The following is a 5,377-nucleotide window of genomic DNA, read 5'->3' on the forward strand; positions in this document are numbered from 1 at the left end:
TGTGCCCTAAACCAGAACCAATTCTGTTCAGCGATTTTACTTTTCAGCTCAGTCTCTTCTAAGGGACTGCACTTTCTGAAGTTAAGAGCATGTTTTTGCAGACAGTGTCTGCTACTACAAGTGATAATGCTTTATTTCTTTATTTTTACAGATGCTACTAAGGATTGATATGCAGAAAGGCTCTTGCTTGTACTTAACTGCTGTAGTGACCAAAGTCATTGCTAAATCTTTTGTGCCACCTTGGGAGTGCTGGGAAGTAAAAGGGTCACAAGGAAGTAAAGACTGCACCTCTGGAGATGAGTGTACAGAACATGTGCACAAGCCTGACTGACAAAGGTATTACATTCCGTGTATGTCATATTCAGTATAAAGCCAAGGGATGAGGGAGGTTAAGCCCTCTTCTTTAATGGCCGGTGTCCAAGAAGGACTTTGTCCAATCTTCTGCTACTGATCCCAATCCTGAGTTCCCAAAATCCAGCTCCAATATCCAGTTTCCCTCTGCCACTGAGCCTGGCACTTCCCCGGTGCCACCTGCTATGCAGCGTCAGTGGGGATTGCTGTCGGGGAGAGGGAAGCTGGGTTTGGTATCGGTTTTGTATATATTTCATTACTTTTTGTTTTATATTCCATTGTTTTCATGAGATCCTTATTAGTAGTATTATTGTTTAAGTTTTCCAATCCATGTCTCTGCCTTATTTCCTTCCCATTTGGGGAGGGAAAGGGGTTAGAGAGCATCTGTCGGCATTTAGTGGCCAGCCCAGCCCTAACCCTCGACAGGCAAGAAGGAAACAGGTGTGAGTATGAGCCAGTGAAAGAGAGTAAGCAAAACTCACAGAAATGACACCTGCAGAAATAGCAGAATAGTCTGAAAATACGTCTGGTCTTGAACTGAGTCTGTCAACTGATTGATCAGGTAAAGAGCATCCTCATTCAATAATAGAACCATAAGCTTTGTAAAATATACATTCCACGTGTTGTAGTGTTTTAAGGTCTGTGACGGTGTCTTGCGTTCAGAGGTCCTATTTTTCCCTTTGTTTTGCACTGTGACTGGAAACCACGTGGAGCCTTGGGCTCTGTTATACCGCAGCTCCCTAATATTTGGAATGTTCCATAGCAACACACAGTGAGACTAAACCAGATGACAAAGTGAAAGCGGTGCTGGTTATTCAATGAGCGTAAGAGGAATCAAAAAGAGGTTGGCTTGTGAAAAACAGATCTCATTACACTAGGAGACAAGAGCAAGTTCAAAAAAAGGGAACAATTTGCAAAGAGCCTTCTGAACTTCAAATGACGCAAGTAAACGTTAGTAGGCCTCTCTCCTTTATGATGACCTGACTTCAGAGGTTGATCTGCACGAAACATGAGAATACAGTCAGAATGTATTAAATATTTGTCAAGGCTCATTATTTAGTATATTCTGGTTACAATCTCTCTCACAGCCAAAGTTAGAGTGGCCATGTCAAGCGGAATGTAATTTTTTTCACTTTTCCCTCCTCCCGCAGTAATAAAACATCCTTATGTTGTCGTTTTCAAAGCAGCAATATTTGTTTTACAGGAAGGGAGATCTGCCACATTCAAGATACTAAGAAAATGTAACCAGGCAAAATCATTACAACGGGAAAAGTTTTGCCATGGAAAAGAATCCATGAACAAAATTATTCATAGTCAATAATTATCTGAAAAATAAGTGGCATGACATGACAATTCATTAGAGGGTGTCAACCTAAAGTAGGCAAAATCCTGATATCTTCCAGTAGTAGGAGAAGTTCTGTCAATAATGTTCCACTATTTATCTGAGTCCTGCTCATGCAGGTGAAGACTGTTATTTATTATTCAGCTCAGAAGTTAGCTTTCCCATTTGCTGAATTGTTGTCTTTACTTATTTTGGTCCTTTATGTTAAAAAGTCCAAGATGCCTTTGTTCCACAAATTTTTGCCTGGTAGCAGAGCAAAACAGAGTTGCTGTAAATTTGTTAGAGTTTTCCCTTTCCATATAATAGTTATGACAGGAAGGAAGTGACAACTGAAAAGACAGAAAAAGCTCCCAGGCTGAGGGAAGTGTCTCTCACGTTACAATTTAAGAGGAGGGCACTCTTTGGCATCGATCAGTCTAGCTCCACTGACTTTAATTTGAACTGTATTATTACTCACCTTGATTTTTTCATTAAGAATAGGTAGTTGGGAAGGCTTTTTTCCATTTTTCAAAAAAACAAGTGCAGCAAGTGTTAGCATTTCAAGAGCATTAACAAACATGACAAAATGAGTAACTTGGACCCGAAAAATCTAAGTAATCTTCCATTTCCTTCACTTACTGTGCATATTCCTACATTAACTTGAGTTTATGGTAAAACTGAAGGGTATAATTAGAGTCTAAGAAAACTACATCTGTGCTTTCATGCAGAACAATAATATTTTACTATTTTATTTTCTATTTCTAACATCAGCATTAGGTTTGGTACTCTGTTACTGAACACAACATATTCCAATGCATTACTTGGGTGTCGAACGTGTTGAAAGTGTAAAGTCAAGGTTTAAATGAAACCCAAGAACAAACTGTTTGAGAGGATCTGGAAGTTGCAAACCTGCTTTTAGGTAACACTAATAATAAACCACATGATCTACAAATATTTCCCAACAGCTATGTTTTCATCAGATCTGCTGCAAACATTCTGATACTGTATATCACGTATGGAAAGAAAAGAGTCATTCTACTATTATATTTAAAGAGATATTAGAGATAAAAATGTTATATATACACATACATATCCACACATGGTTTTACAAGTATTTTGCACTCTTATGACAGGAAAGATTTTAAAAAGGTTTTTTTTTGCTTTCTTGTAACCCTTGCCTTAGCAGTGCCAACCAAGAGAAAACTCTCTTTATAAAGGAGTTGTTACCCTGTGGTTTCCAGGCCCCGTTTCTCAGGGCGAGCTTAGAAGAACATGTATCATCAAGCTTTGATGACTGCTTTCAGAGTAACTCAGAGCTGCACAAAAAGGCTCAGTAGTTAATAGCAAAACTATTATTGTCATGAAACTCAGCAGGTTCCGTTTCCTGCTGCTTATGTGAAACCTCTCCTCCAGATTTGGTTATCTTGGTCTGCACACAGAATTTTCTTGTGTTCATCCTCAAATTAATTTCAAAATTAAAGGGAAATGGTCCCATACATTAAAACTCACCTGGTTTACGGTACTGTAGTACTGATATGTACAGCACACAGTCGATGGGGAATTCCAGACCTGTCAGTGTATAGCCCACATTGCAGAAGAGACAGTTTTAATCATCTATGGAAGTCACAGAAACAAGGCTGAAACAATTAATTTTCACCACTGGTGGCTACTGGTGGAGCATGGCAGTTACTTTGTCTTTTAATGATGACATGTATTAGGAAAATTCACTCCGAGGGAGTGACAGCTCGTCTTTTAACAAAGCTTATGCCCAGTACTTGCATCAGCCAGGGTCTGTAGACTTCCAGATAGATAATTGCTGAGAAACTGTACAGTGGACTTGAATGGCAAGGGACCATCTTTTTATGTCCTATGATTTAGATGTTAATCAGTCTTTTCCCAGACACTTTGGAGAGGACACCCAAAGAAGCAGATACACATTTTAGTAAAATCATGGGCACCTACATAAGCTCTGTGAGAAGAAGGTATGCGCAGGATCAGGCTGTTCTTAACCAAATCCATGCACAAAAGACTTCGCTAAGCATCCAGACTGGCATCATGAATTATGCATGCCTGAAAACAGGTGCCAGGGACAGGCACTAGTAACAGGGGTGCATACATTCAGGAATATTTGTCTTGTCAAACAAACTCACTTATTTGTTACAGCAACTTGTTTTAAATAAAAAGTACATGATCAAAGAGAAGTTCAGTTTCCAAAGAAACGTAGTAGACTTGGGCTGTTATAATACCTTTGCCCGCATTCTTCCCAGGAACAACAAGCTAACCACTGCTAGCTCGATTTCCCCAAATGCCAGAGTGCCAGCTGTTCACAAAGAGCAGCCACTCTAGTAAAGAACTTTCACAGAATCATAGAACAGCTTGCACTAGAAGGGACCTTTAAAGGTCATCTTGTCCAATCTGCCTGCAGTGAGCAAGGGCATCTTCAACTGGATCAGGTTGCTCAGAGCCCCATCCAGGCTGACCTTGAATGCCTCCAGGGATGCAGCATCTGCCACCTCTCCGGGCAACCTGTGCCAGTGTCTTGACACCCTCACTGTAGAAAATTGACTCCTTATATCTAATCTGAATCCACCTTCTTTTAGTTTATACCCATTACCCATTGTCCTATCACTACAGGCCCTACTCTTAAAATCCTCAGATCCCGCTCCTCTTCATCTGGTCCTCCTACGTTTCCATGCTTCCTTTGAAACTCCTGAGCATGCAGCAGCTACTATTTAAATGCTAGTAGCATACTAGCTCTTTCCCAGCCAGCCCAAAATCTGCAGGAATATGTGTGCAATCTTGTAAGGCACTTCATCAGCTTTTGGTTCACTGTGCAATTCAGCTGTACTATCAGGATATGTCAGGTGTAAGTCGTATGCAAGGGCAGGGAGGTAGACTAACAGGTGGTATAGCTTGTAAAGTGCTGAGTTCCCATGTAAAACAGCAAGTGTAACTACACAATTCTAATACCTGGTAATTCAGACTAGATGGCAGGTGAGATTCAAAGTAAATGACAGGAAATGGAACCAAACTCTCTTCCTTCCCTAGTTCATTGCAAGCAGAGCTGGTTCTAGGAGAACATCACAAAAAACATCTAGCTTTTCATTCTTTATGTATTTACCTTGAGCTTACATAGCTATCCTCCAATTTTCTAATTTCTTGAAGTAACTTTCTGCTATTTCACTTATATACCGGGTGAGTATTCTCAGAGGGAGATAGAGGAAATGGTAATTTGAATGATGCACTTTCAGTGTGCAGTTCTCATTCAAAAAAGTCAAGTTGGAAGACTATATTGATTTCTACAACTACCATTCTTTCCTAAGCAGGACTCTTCTGACTGAATTAGATTTCTATGGCGTGGCTTTCATTCATTATAGACAGAATCTCAGGATAAATCAGCAGGATCTGCTGTGAGCTTATACTAAGTTCCTCAGGGCTTTATCCAGTCTGGGCTGGAAAATCTTCAAGGATGGAGGTGGCTCAGCCTCACAGGCAGCCTGCTACAATGCTTGACTGTGGAATTTTGCCATCTAATAGAACAGTAAAAGAGAAAAAGCATCTGATTTTTCTCCATTAAGATTCAGGTCAAACTGAAGCCAGCAAATTTCAGAAGCTAAACTTGTGTTGTGCTCACATATCATATTTCCACGTTGAAAATGAAAACACTCAGCAAACTCTGCTTCACACCCCACTACCTCAGGCCCT

The sequence above is a fragment of the Apaloderma vittatum genome, unplaced genomic scaffold, assembly GCF_000703405.1.
Source record: "Apaloderma vittatum isolate BGI_N311 unplaced genomic scaffold, ASM70340v1 scaffold356, whole genome shotgun sequence".
Classification (NCBI taxonomy): domain Eukaryota; kingdom Metazoa; phylum Chordata; class Aves; order Trogoniformes; family Trogonidae; genus Apaloderma; species Apaloderma vittatum.